General features: G+C 42.4%; 1 protein-coding gene across 2 annotated transcripts in view; it reads left to right on the top strand.

Annotated features, from left to right (window-relative positions):
* The window catches only part of sema6cb (semaphorin 6Cb), a 102,727-nt gene that overhangs the window by 58,644 nt on the left and 31,282 nt on the right, over positions 1-12,801 (top strand). The gene's annotated exons all lie outside the window — the stretch shown is intronic.

The following is a 12,801-nucleotide window of genomic DNA, read 5'->3' as shown; positions in this document are numbered from 1 at the left end:
TTGGCAGGGTTGTTAACTGTTCTTTGTGGTGTGTCAAACTTACAAGACATCTTTCATTTTACAAGGACTTTATATAACGCTTTTAATTTTCTTTTGTTGTGCATGTCAGTTTGACAGATAATGTCTACTATGAGTGACAACCAGTTCTCGTCTCTTATTTGGTGAACTATGTGAGCAAATGTTAGTCAAAATGTGTTTCCAGTGAATAAGAATGCATATCTTTTTTTTTTTTTACAAGGTTTTCATTTGGACTTGCAGATTTTTATTTAGTATTTTCACTCATCTTTTAAGCCTGACAGAACATTGTGTGCTATGTCTATGTCAACATTGGTGGTATCATATGAAAGATTGATTTCCATCTCTTACTTACTTATAATATGTGTTGTATATGTAAAAACACTGCTATCCACAATAGTCACAGTTTTCACTACAGTGCTCAATTGGCTTAATATGAGATGGGCACTAGTCAAGGGTGCCAGCTACCCTCCATAAAAAACGGAAGAATTGTATTCTTTTTATTACTGTTTTAAAAGACGAGAATTCTCGTCCACGGCACCGAATGAGTTCAAAATATGTCCAGTTTTTTTAATAAAGGCGTGGAAATGAAACGTTTTTTTGATTCGTCACCAAAGTCATCGATAGATAAATCAATTAAAATAATCTGTGGCAGCCCTAGAATAAGATAATACGCTTATTTTAGGAAAAACAATTCAACAATTTAATGTCAAATACTTAGTGGGCCCCGACTAAATCCATGCGAGGCTCGCCAACCCTACCTTGCCCAACCTTGCTATGAACTCGTCTGCATGTGTTTGTATTTAGCATCTGATCTAGTGTTTGCGTGCCTTTGCTGCTGATGAACTGTGGTTAACCTCACCCACTGCCTTCGCGCGTGCCCCGATTCCCCTCGTCTACCTCCCTTGAGCTAACCGAGGGCCCGGCCACTCGCGCTGGCGTCTGCTCTGACAAATTGGCGGTGGCGAAGAGGCAGATGGCGACGGCGAGGAGACGGCTTGTCAAAGTGTTTTTGCGCGGCGGCGGTGGCAACACGTGTCGTAAATTCTTCTCTTCCTTTCGCACGTGCCGACAGGCGCACCAGCCTGCGCCGGCGCCGCATCGGCATGAGGCTCACGCCGACATCACCCACTGTGTCCGCACGTCAAACGCCACGCTACGCAACGCCAGCTCGAACTTTTGACAGCTTTGACGCATCCTCAGAATGTAAACGAGCTCCTTTGAAAATCTTGTTTACATTGTAAAAATGGCGCGCTTTACAATTTGGCTCTATGCTGCCCCTAGAGGAAAGGAGTGGTATGGAAATTCTGCAGCTTGTTTAGGCTGACAACAAGCAGCTACTAAACAGTGTATTTTGTGCATCTTCAGTCCACCTCAGTCTAGAATAGTGGTTGTCAGCGTTTTTTCAATATGGATGAGAAAAAAAGAGAAAAAACAAGATTTAAAAGAGTCTCTTAAACCTACCTTTGTAGTGATATCTCAGCACTTCCTGTACATGACTGTTTATTTATTATTATTGACGTTTTGCACAGGAGTTACTGTTATACAATTAAGCAATGTCACTTTATGTTCCAATTCATTTGCTCTTTATTTGAAAAGAACACTGCTTTTTCTTTCACGGTATTACAAAGTGTTAAATTACATTTGGTCGTACCTGCGAAAACTCTGTTCAAGTCTCACGCACACACTGAAGTGCAATTTTTGTATGCAAAGGGTACTCATACCTCCATTTGAGAACCCATGCTCTAAAAGAGCATAAAAACACATAGATTTTTTTCGTTGTTTTAATTGCTCGCGCGTGTTAAAAATCACTTACAATGTTGAAAATAAATGTGTGTGTACCCGGCTTAATTGCGTCTTGTAAACATGGGACCTTACTGAACAGTAACCTTGTACACTTTGTTTCGTTTGCCTTCATATTCAGCTGGTTAATGAACAGATGTTGTTTTTGTCTCGATATTGTAAGCAATGCGCACTTTTTGCGATAGTGGACCATGGAATTTGTGTGGGGGTTATTTTCCCAGGACGCTTTGACATTTAGTGCAGCAGCTGGGATCGCCTTCCTGTAAAGATCACGTAAATAACACCAAAAATATTTCTGAGGGGAAAAAAAAAGCCGACAGCGCGAAAGGAGAAGAATTGAGTCAGAATTCATCTGTGTTGCTGATCCCGCTCACAATGATGCAACATCAGTCACACTGCATGCAGGCTATTATGGGATGTCGCTGTGAGACATGCTTAGATGCTACTTTGTTTCAAAGTGTTGAGTGCTGGAGAACATTCGACATCTGCACCATCATTTATTCACTGACTGAACATTTACAATGTGGTAAATAATCTACCTTAATTCAAATGCACTTCAGATGTGACAAACAATTTTGTGTTGTTTTTTTTTAAGTCTTGTTCTGTAGTTTGACCATTTTGGGGTCATTTTCTTCCTCATCATTCTTATAATGTTTTAGCCAAGGGATGGCACAAACCCGGTAGTGTGATAAATAAGTGGTCATGCCATGTTGATCTTTGACATGTTGTCACCATTTGGGTGAATTTTTAGCTCCCTAGTATATTTTTTCAATACTTCCCCTTTGATGTGGAATTCCATTGATGTGAAAATCAAAGGATTGGACAAAATATCGCATGAAGGTTAACGACATTTTGAACCAGAACGTCAAGCCAGTGCTTTCCTCATATGAGGAGCTTCCGGGTGGCCGTCTTCATGTCCAAATGTTTTTCAGATCGTGTTGACTTTGGCAACACTGCGAGCCTCGCCTGGTGCTTTAATTAGCGAGTGCAGCTCGTCATTGAGCGGTCCAATTAAACGTCCGGCGTCTCAGCTGGAGGGCCAAGACATCTGCGGCTTTGCACCGCCAAAGGTTCTCACACGTCCATTCTGGTTCTTCACTCTGAACAACTATTTGGATTAAAAAGCTCTTTACACCCCCACTATGTTATTTGTTGCGATTCCGCTTCACGTTCTCAAAGAGATTCGGACCTTGAGTCTTTCAGTGCCGAGAATTATCAGAAAAATCAAACCCCAGGGTGCCAGACGATTTTGTGCATTTTCACGCATCTTTCAAGGCTGACAGAATATTGTGTGCTACGTCTATATAAACGCGTGGTACCATATGAAAGATTGGATGCCATTCTTCACTTCAAAAAAGTATGATTTCGCTTTATTCCTTTCTCTTGTAATCACTGTTTGAAAATAGGTCATTTGAGTGACACCAAGTGATTTTGGTAAAAATAAGGAGAAAACAGAGCTCTTTGTGAAAAGATGTGTTTTCTACACAACAATATTTTCGGCATCTGAAAACATCTCACCATGCATTCCTTACTATAAAACATGAAGAAAAACATGTTTTCACGGCAATAAAACAATTTATTTACATATTTACATATTTGGTACAGTATACAGACAGCAACATTTTCACATTTGACAACAAGTTTACAGATTATGGGCTATGTAGAAACTGTGTGCCTTCATTTTTTTTTTTAACCCAAAGCAATGGTACCTCGAAAGAAATTGATTTGTTTCAGAAGTCATTACGTAACTTTAATTTTTTTTTTTTTTATAACAATAGGCATGTCCACAAGAGCCATATTTATTTTGTGATTATGATGAGCACGTAAATTTATTTAAGTTTACGTACTTCCTGTATGTTGTGCTAACGATGCTAACATCAGACGTGATAGCATGCTAGTTAACTAGCGCTTCAAGAGGTGTTCAGAAGTTTGTTTACAGCACCCCAAAGTGGTATGTACAGTATGTGTTTTTTATGTGAATATGTACAATGTTAGCTGTAGCTAGTCAGCTAGTCATACCCCAAAGTGGTATGTACAGTATGTGTTTTTTATGTGAATATGTACAATGTTAGCTGTAGCTAGTCAGTTTTATGTTTGCTAGTTCTGTTGTGTTCTACGGCACACTACGTCGGTAGAATTCCTCTCCATAGCACAGAAAGAGTTAAAGGCAGTCATCATAACTTAAATTTTTCTCATTAACATTACATTAAATTATTTTTGCAAGCGTTTTTTTTCCCCACAAACAAGCTTTAAATTAAATTGCATTTCAAAAATAACAAAATGCACTAACCAGTAAATGCAGGCTGCAACTAAAGATTATTTTAATAATCTATTGTTTAACTAGATATTAGGATTCGGGGAATTTTAAATTAAACTAAGTCTGGAAATGAATAATCAATTACTAAACTGATTGATTAATTTGACAATAAATGAGTTGATTGATCGCTTTATGCAACACAGCAATATTAAGAGCATTTCCAAAATTTTGCTTTTCAGGATGGGTTCGGTCCCTAACCAAGAGCAGATAGTTCATTCGGGAGACATCCGAGGCCCTCTGCGTGGTTCTTTCCGTCCCTGTCTGATCCTTTAATCTTCTCGCCTTTCGAGTTCTTTCCCTCAAAATCACTTGTCACCAGCGTCTGCCCGAGATGTGAGAGCCCATCATTTTCTCAGCTGTCAGTCAAGCCCCTCCCACCAGAGGCTTCTTCCTAATGAGATTCTTCAAGGTCCTTCCGAAGGACACAAAAAGAATCCAAAATAGTTTTATGAAGAGTCTAGTCTGTGTTGCGCCAGGCCTAAGTGTAACGGGAGACAACAGAAGCTCGTGTCACCGTATTGATCGCTATTGATCCGCTTCGGGGTTCAGAGGGTTGGAACCGGGCTGCCCGGCTACCTCATCCTACTCATTCTTTTCCAATCTTTTCATCCTCCATGCAAGCAGTTGTCAGCAAAAAGTTCTGTTGGAACTGACAAAAGAGGGAGACGTGTTCTGTGTCTGCCAAAAAGAAGAATAACCTCCATGCACAAAGGGAATAATGGTATGCAACAGCTGGTTCCGCTCGGTGGACAGGCAGTTAAGTGCTGATGGTTCGGTTCCAATTAGAGCTGCCGGGTCATAACTACTGTTGACAGAAAGAGGACATTGCCTTGGTCACGCATGTTCATTTCGGTCACGTGCGATCCAGTTCCTTTTGGTGTGGTCTTCGTCTTGTCCAGTTTGTTTCGATTCGGTCTGCTCTGTGGCGGTACGATCTGATTTGATCCGTTTTAGTTTGGTCCAGTTTACTCTGGTTTTGTATTTTCTTGTCCAGTCTAGTTAGAAATGGGTCATTCTCGAGTGTTTTTCCGATCTCGATGTTCTTGTCTAGTCTAGTGGAGCGTTGTTCTGTCTTGTGACTTCCAGTTTTCTATCGTGATCCAGGCTGTTCAGGTGTGGGTCGGTCTGGTTTGGTCTTGTGCAGTCTCTGGTCATGTGCACCAATGCGGTTTGCTCACATTACGTATCATATGGTTCAGTTCTGTCAGGTCTGCGTTTTGTTTTGGTTGGCTGTGATTTAGTCTGGTAAAGTTTGTATTGTCAGGTCTTGTCCAGTACAATTTGAGTCCTTTTCCATTATGGTTTAGCCCCATTTAGTTTGGTTTTTACCTTTTCGCGTGTTCTAGTTCAGGATGTTCTAGAAGGGTTTATATTGGTTTGATGCAGTTCAGTCTCCCTCTTTCGCATGTGAAAATTTCCAATTTTAAACTGGATTTAAGTTCTCCGGCTAGCTCCAGTTGCTTAGTGCTACTGTTGTCTTCATCGTTTATAACAGATTAAGATATTTTTTTTCTTGTGCCAATTCCGAACACCTTAAAAATAAGTAAAACGTAAGGGATAATGGCCATCTTCTACAGTCGCGATCTCGTTAGCATGTGACAGATGCTCGTTAACTGCCGGTGTTAACAAGTGACTTGATTAGTGTGTTAGGAAGCAGCGGGCCTTCAAAGTGAGTGTGTAGTGAATTTTCATCAAGTCCCATCTTATTTTTGGACTTAATTAAATTCACTGACTCCTCACGCACTCGGTCCTTTGATGATTGGCGGCCGATTCGGTGCCAGCAAGCTGCTGGACGCTGTCCTTCACCCCGTCCCTCCTCGCCGTCCCATTCCTCCACGTCCTCGTTAGCCACTCGGCTGCCGGATGATGTCATCAGCCGGAGCCGCGAGAAGGTCATCTACCGCCGAGAGTCCCACGAGGAAGATCTGTCCCCGTTAGACGCCTTCATCCTTTCTCTCGGAACACCGCGTGGCGCGCGGATGTCTAGTCGGAGCGTAATTGGAAGCTTTCGCGGTATGTCGCCATGGTATGGCCGCGGCGTAGCCCTCAGACAATGATGAAGTGTTTAATCTGAGCAGGGGAGCGCGCTCGTCACGCTGCTGCCGTTATCTTAACGAGGCCTCTTTCCCACCAAATAGCGCTCTTAGCGTCTACTTGTCTTCTCGACTAAAATTGTTTGTATGTAAGTGCAGCTCTTTGTCAAATTAGTTCATGCCGAAAGCTTCTCTAGTGTTGTCGTGACGACCATGCGTCATTTAGATGATGGCTGCTTGGATACCGAATGATCAAGCGGTTCTAAGGTTAAAGACGGCATGTGCTGCTTAAGTCCTCCGATTCTGTGATCTTATTGGTATTGAATCTCCGCATTCTTAAAAGACTTAAAAATACGTAGCGTTGGTTGAGTCCCTTTGAACGTCAACCTCGAGATCGTCAAACGTACCAATCGTCATGCTAACCTCCTTAGTCATTAAGTACAAGCAGAACCAGAATCTCTGCCGTCACCATTTTGGTGAGCCGAAGAAATATAACGTATCGTCAGGACTACACGTTTATTTGGTCGCAACAATCTCAATGTCAACTTCTTTGGAGCTCAGCATGGCCACGACACAGGATACCACGGGGGCCGCCCTGAACTCCGCTTGACTGTCGGCCCGGACACAAATAGAAACCCTAAGTAGGAAAGTCGGCCGATACGAGAAAACAGCATCGATCACACCGTGACGCCCTTCAGGGGAACGACGCTGTCGGGAGTGGCGTGGTGGATGCGAGCTATGGAGATGCGAGGGATATCGGGTGATGCTTTTCACTTGCGAGCTGAATTATTGATACGGTGAAGTGGGGGCTCGATGGTCACCGGACGGCGCCCTGAATATTTTAAAGTCTGAGCGTTACCGACGGGCCGGTGTGGATTATGAGTGACGGCGAGCGCGGCGGGTCGGGAATGGTCGGCCCTCTCGGAAGTTCAAACTGAATAATTAACGGTCGACGGCGGGATGAATAAGATTGAAAGGCTTCTTCCGTCCTCCGTCCCAAGCCTCGGGAATTTTTTATTTTTCTTCTGACAAGCACACCAAAATGATGGACGACGTCTTCCCGCTCCACCGCAAAGCCGTCATCTTCTGGGACCTGCGCGCATGCTGTGCTACGCTATGCTAGCCGCCGTGCCTGATGATTCATGCTCGGAATGATGCGACCAATCGGGGAAGATGATGATCCGAGAATCTCATTTTTGAACCTAAATGGCGTTTTAAAACGTCTCATTCTCCAGCCCTTATTCTCATTAGAACGGCAGGTTAGCTGTAGCCTATCACAGTTGGCTTTGTGTGTACATCCTGGACTGGTTGGCAGCAAATCAGAGGACGCAGGTAGACAAACAAGCGTGTACCTTCGCACCTGATGAAAATGTACTATCTTCATTGACTTGTTTTTGGACTGTGGGAAGAACATCCAAACCCCACACAGGAAGTCCCAAAGCCGTAACCTCTGGACTGTGAGGCGCTAACAAGGCGATGACACAAAGATGCATTTCCGTGTTAGGGAGACATGGGATAACGAGCTGAAAATCTGCCGTATGAATGTGTGGTTAGCAATAAAAATAATAAGTCTGCAGTAGATTTTATCGTCCACTCTTGGCCGGGACGACGCAGCCATTAAGAGTGCAATCAGAAGCACATTTCATCTCTTTTATCTCCGATCAGCTGCGGCCGGCAATGAACCTGTGCACCCTGGACGTGGCTACTTCCTGCTGCATTACATTAGCGCATTATGTTGGACTCTTAGCATTTTAGCCTCTCGTGTTTATGAACTGGTTCCTTTATTGCTGTCTTAACGTTTAATTAAGTGCAGAGGAACCTTGACCCTCAAGTTTAATTCTTTCTGTGACCAACCTTGCTGCTTAATTTACTAAAATGTCATTAATCATTTCTACTCCCCCCGCGCTCCCCAAAAAATAAAAAATCGTTTGTGTTTTTGATGAATTAGCACTGTGTAGTTAAATAATAGCGGGTTGCGATAAAAGACGACGAATCCCCATGTTGTCCTGCTTTTGCAAATTTCCGTATTAGAGGCTTTTGTTTTAAACTATATTACAAAAACACCCATTCGCCCTTTTTGTGCTTAGCCCTAACGGAAGTGAGTAATGGGCCGTCATTTCAAGTAAAGAGGTGCTTTGCTACCATCGTGTCATATACGTTCCAAGGAACTAGTTCTAAGTAATCTGAGGATGTTCTTTTTTAAATTTGTAGTGTTTTAACACCTTTTTGTGCATGCCAGTTGTTCTCAATCTTTTTACAATGCTGCACCCCCGTCAACCTTATTTTCAGCCAAGTCCCCCTAACCAAGACAAAGTACGTATTTTTCGATGTAAAAAAAAAAATGCTTCAGCACAGTGCTTTGCCATCCATGTAGGATTCATAAAACTTTGGGACTACATACTCAAGAAGATACTGTGATACAATTCTGCAATTATTTGCTTCATGTACCAATTTATTTGTTTGGAAAGAAAAATGTACTGTTCCTGACACTGCATTAAAAATAATTAAGTTCCAGTTGTTGATTCCTGAACAAACCCTGTTAAAATCTCATGTGCCCCTTAAAGTATCTTGACGTATCCCCATGGGTACATGGACCCCTATTTGAGAAGCATTGTTGTACTCTATTGGAAGTTCTAAACCTTTTGTAGGAGGATTTTTGCTATTTGCGGGAGGACTCTTCCCCATTCCCCCACTGATAGCAAAGATTCATTGTAAACTACTTTTAAAAGTTTTAGATCTGTGTCTTTAAAGGGTTTTGCTTTGTAAGTAATGTCAAAAACGTGAATTGGTTTCTCTGCCTGTGAGTGTCTGGATGTGAGGTGTGGTCTACAGCAGCTCCAAATGTTTTGATTTTGTTTCTGTTTGAACAATTTGCCCACATGCCATAGCTATTATCGCTACATTACCATATTTTTTGTTCTATAAGGCGTACCTAAAAGCCGTTACATTTTCTCAGAAGATTTCTGTGCGCCTTATAATCCAGTGGTTTGTACCGCGCACAAACCTCGAGTTTGAAAAAAATAAAATAACTTAATCACCATGTAAATTCTTCCATTTTACCTCTGTATTCCAGTTATAAATGTATTTTGTAATTGTAATTAAAATATTATAACACACTGCTTGAAATTTTGACATGCTAGGCGCAAAAAAAGCACACATTTTTTGGTTGCAATTTGATTAAAAAAGATTTAAGTTTAATATTTAATTTTCCCCCTTCTTCAGACAGTACTTTCCAAATCATCTTTATTCAAAATTTCCGATTCATTTAATCATAATCCTAATTATAATGTAGTTGACAGACTTCATCTGATTTTGTTGACATTCCCTTTAGCGTAGCTTCATCTAGTGGATGCTTAATGCAAACCCAGCCACTACTGAAGCTTCTATTCTATGCGTCTTATAATGCGGGGCGCCTTATGTATGAAAAACATTTTAAGATAGCCCGTTCATTGAAGGTGCACCTTATAATCCGGTGCACCTGGTAGTGCGGAAATTACGGTAGTTTATTTTCCCCGCTCGCCTTTGTAATTGTTTCAGCTTCTGTGTTACTTTTGCAGAATGTCAACACATTAACGATACCTTCGCATGTACCAAAGGGATTTTCTGTCCTCTGTTAGCTTTGCTCATCGCGTTCCACAAAGTTAAACGATATCTCGTGTTTACCCCTTGACACAGCAAAAACTAAAAAGTCGCCAGCGGGGAAAACAAGCTCATGTGGACGCCGATGCCGCAGCGGGAAAACAACCCATGACGGGAAGGTGGACGGCGGCAGAACAAACGCATCATTGTAAGCTGGGCGCCGCGGCGTTCCCCCTCATTTGCGTCCGATGACAGTCGTCGGCGGGCTGCTAGCGCCTGTTAGCTTCGCCTTTGCCACCTGCGACAGGAGAAAGTTTGCTAATTAGATTTCCAGAGGCTGACCACACCGAGGTCTTTGCAGCAAATTGGAAGCAGGATCAGGGAGCGCCAGCCAATAATTGGGAGCACAAATCCCTCGCGGGCCACGACGGCGGACCGAAGGGTGTCAGACGGGGTGTCACGCTTCCAGTCAAGCTCCAATTACTAGACTTTGAAGGCAGCTGCCGCATATCGACACCTGCAGACTTTCCCCGGCTTGGAAGGCGTTGGGCATTGAGAGCATTGAAGGCTTTCAAGCACAAGAGCTCGGGGAGTGAGTCGCTTACCTGCCTGGCGCCTTCCGAAGGAGCCATTTAAAGGCTGATTGTGGAACGCCGCCGTTTTCCGGTCCAAGTATGAAGTGGGGGAAAAACAAAAGGCGCTCCTTGGGAATTCCATTCTAAAAGCCGCATTAGCATTCCTAAAGACGACTAATAGCGAGACATTTGAACGTGCAAAGAAAACTTCATCTATTCATCCAATTTAGAGCTGCTCAACAACTAATCCATTACCAAATTAATCAGTTATTTTTTTAATAACTTATTCATCTTTAGAAACCTAAAATTGTCACAATTCACAGAATTTTAGCCTCTTGGTTTGAAATGACTTTAGTCCATTATGAACGCAAACTGAGTAGCAGTATGTTGAATCAAATGAGGACATCTGCTTTTACTTAAGAAAACAATAATGTTCTGATGTTATTGCCCAAATTATAAACCAAGTCATAAAAACACAGAATTCGCCATGTCAAATTGGGGGGAAAACAACACACTTCTTTTTGTAGAGCAGTAGAAGTTAAAATGTGTATTAAAAAATTTGAATCATTGAATCATTGACAGATTATCAAAATAGTTGTTAGTTGCAGCCCTAATCCAGTTTATTTCTAAAAATAGAGTTTGTTTATGGCACATCTTTTGGGTACACTGTGTCGCCTATGATAATGCAAATCTTTATAAAACTTAAAGTAAAACCATATGATGTCACCACAACAAAATTGAGCAATTAGTTGCTTAATCTTCCAATTAGTTTGCTTTTAATTTGAAAATGTAATTGAAATGTACTCTTCCTGTCATATTATCGAAATACATTAGATTTCCTCATACTTGCAGAAACACAGTTAAAATCTCATACACCCCCTGAAGGGTCTTCTTGTACCCCCATTTGAGAATCATTGCACTAATCCACCATTCCACCAATCCACCAAAGAGAAACCAGAAGTCTTATTTTATTGCCGAATAATGGCGGGCTTGTAGGTGAGGCTTGTCGCCAGCTGCCAACCAAGATGACAAGGGGGGGGTAGGACCCCTCCTCGCCATCAGTGCCACTCAGGCAACTCCCACGGGAGCATCGCTTAACCTCAAGCCTGCACAAGTGACAGTCGGTCCCGTCTCCAAGTTGGCCGGGTTCATCGATCTTCCGCCGGCCCGAGGTCCCCGAAGCTTCGAGCTTCGACTTGAGCGCCCGCGTTGGATCTCGGCCGAGATTGACGTCCGAGTCGAGGCCGGGCGCGCTACGCATCAATGAGGGCTCTGGAAAAGCCAAATTTCCTTCCAGGAAGATCAATAAAACATCTAGCTAATGTAGCCGTAACATTAATTAGAGAGAGGCTTGTGAGAAGGAGACCTCGTTAAGCAGACATTAAATATGTGCCTATTAATGAAATGATGGATTTTGTATTAGGGCTTGCAGGGGGGGGGGTAGTGGTTAACGTGCCTGCTTCGCAATCAAGAGGTGCCTGACTTGAATCTCATCCTGCAACAAGCAATTCATTTTTACATTTTTTGCTAACGATTTCTTGGGCGTGATCATGCCTTGCCAATGCAAAAAAAATCATTTGTTTGATACCAAGCGTAAATATGCTGTCTTCGCGGTTTTCGTCCTTTTCTGTTAGCGCGCACTGGATCGCTTTTTTTTTTTTTCATGTTAGTGAGCTGCACCGTTGTCTGTTTTTGTCCCAAAGTCGACAAAGCCGAATAAATCCAACAAAAGAATCTCTTTTGTGCTCTGAAGCTGATGCAACATTTTTGTCTTGTGGGCAGCCAACGACGGCGGCGGCTTCTCGCGCAGCAAGCTCGTAAGCCCGTGTCAGCAGAAGATGAAAATTCGCCACAATAGGACAATTGCATTCTTACAACTAGTTGAGAACATTCCACAAGCACAACATGAACAAGACGCCTGCGCGACCTTTCTCGCTGTCCCAACTAATGATTGTCCACGAAAACGCTAGCGGCAAGCTAACCCACTGTTTTCGAATCTGCTAATTATCCACTGTAGCCTTGTGTACTCAGACTGAGTGATTTAGGGGCAAAAAAAATCTATTTGCAACCCCCCACCATGGGATTTCCTCTTCCGTTTATTTATTTATTTTCTAACTAACTGTTTCAACCAGGTGTCGGCAATCCTAAATGTTGAAAAAGGCATATTGAGGGGAAAAATAACAGTCTGGAGCCACAAAAAAAAAAAAAGATCGAAAGCCTTCTATAAGCCTTATAATGAAGGCAACACATGCCGGGTGTATATTAGCTTATTATCAAAATGCTTAAGTAGGCTCCAGTAATGAGCCTTCATGATTAAATGTTTATTTTCTCTGCAGCGCATGCACCCTGGAGAGAATGACACGCCACGTGACAGGTCTGCCGTACGATGGTGCTTTAAGGTTAACTTTTAACGCATCGTGTTTTTTTGTATCGATAATAGAAATCCAATAAAGAAATTGGATTTTTCTTGTGATATTTA

This window comes from Hippichthys cyanospilos, chromosome 3, assembly GCF_059441005.1.
Source record: "Hippichthys cyanospilos isolate Australia breed blue-spotted pipefish chromosome 3, RoL_Hcya_1.0, whole genome shotgun sequence".
NCBI lineage: Eukaryota > Metazoa > Chordata > Actinopteri > Syngnathiformes > Syngnathidae > Hippichthys > Hippichthys cyanospilos.
Note: the sequence above shows the minus strand (reverse complement) of the source record. Positions and strands in the feature narration are given on the sequence as shown.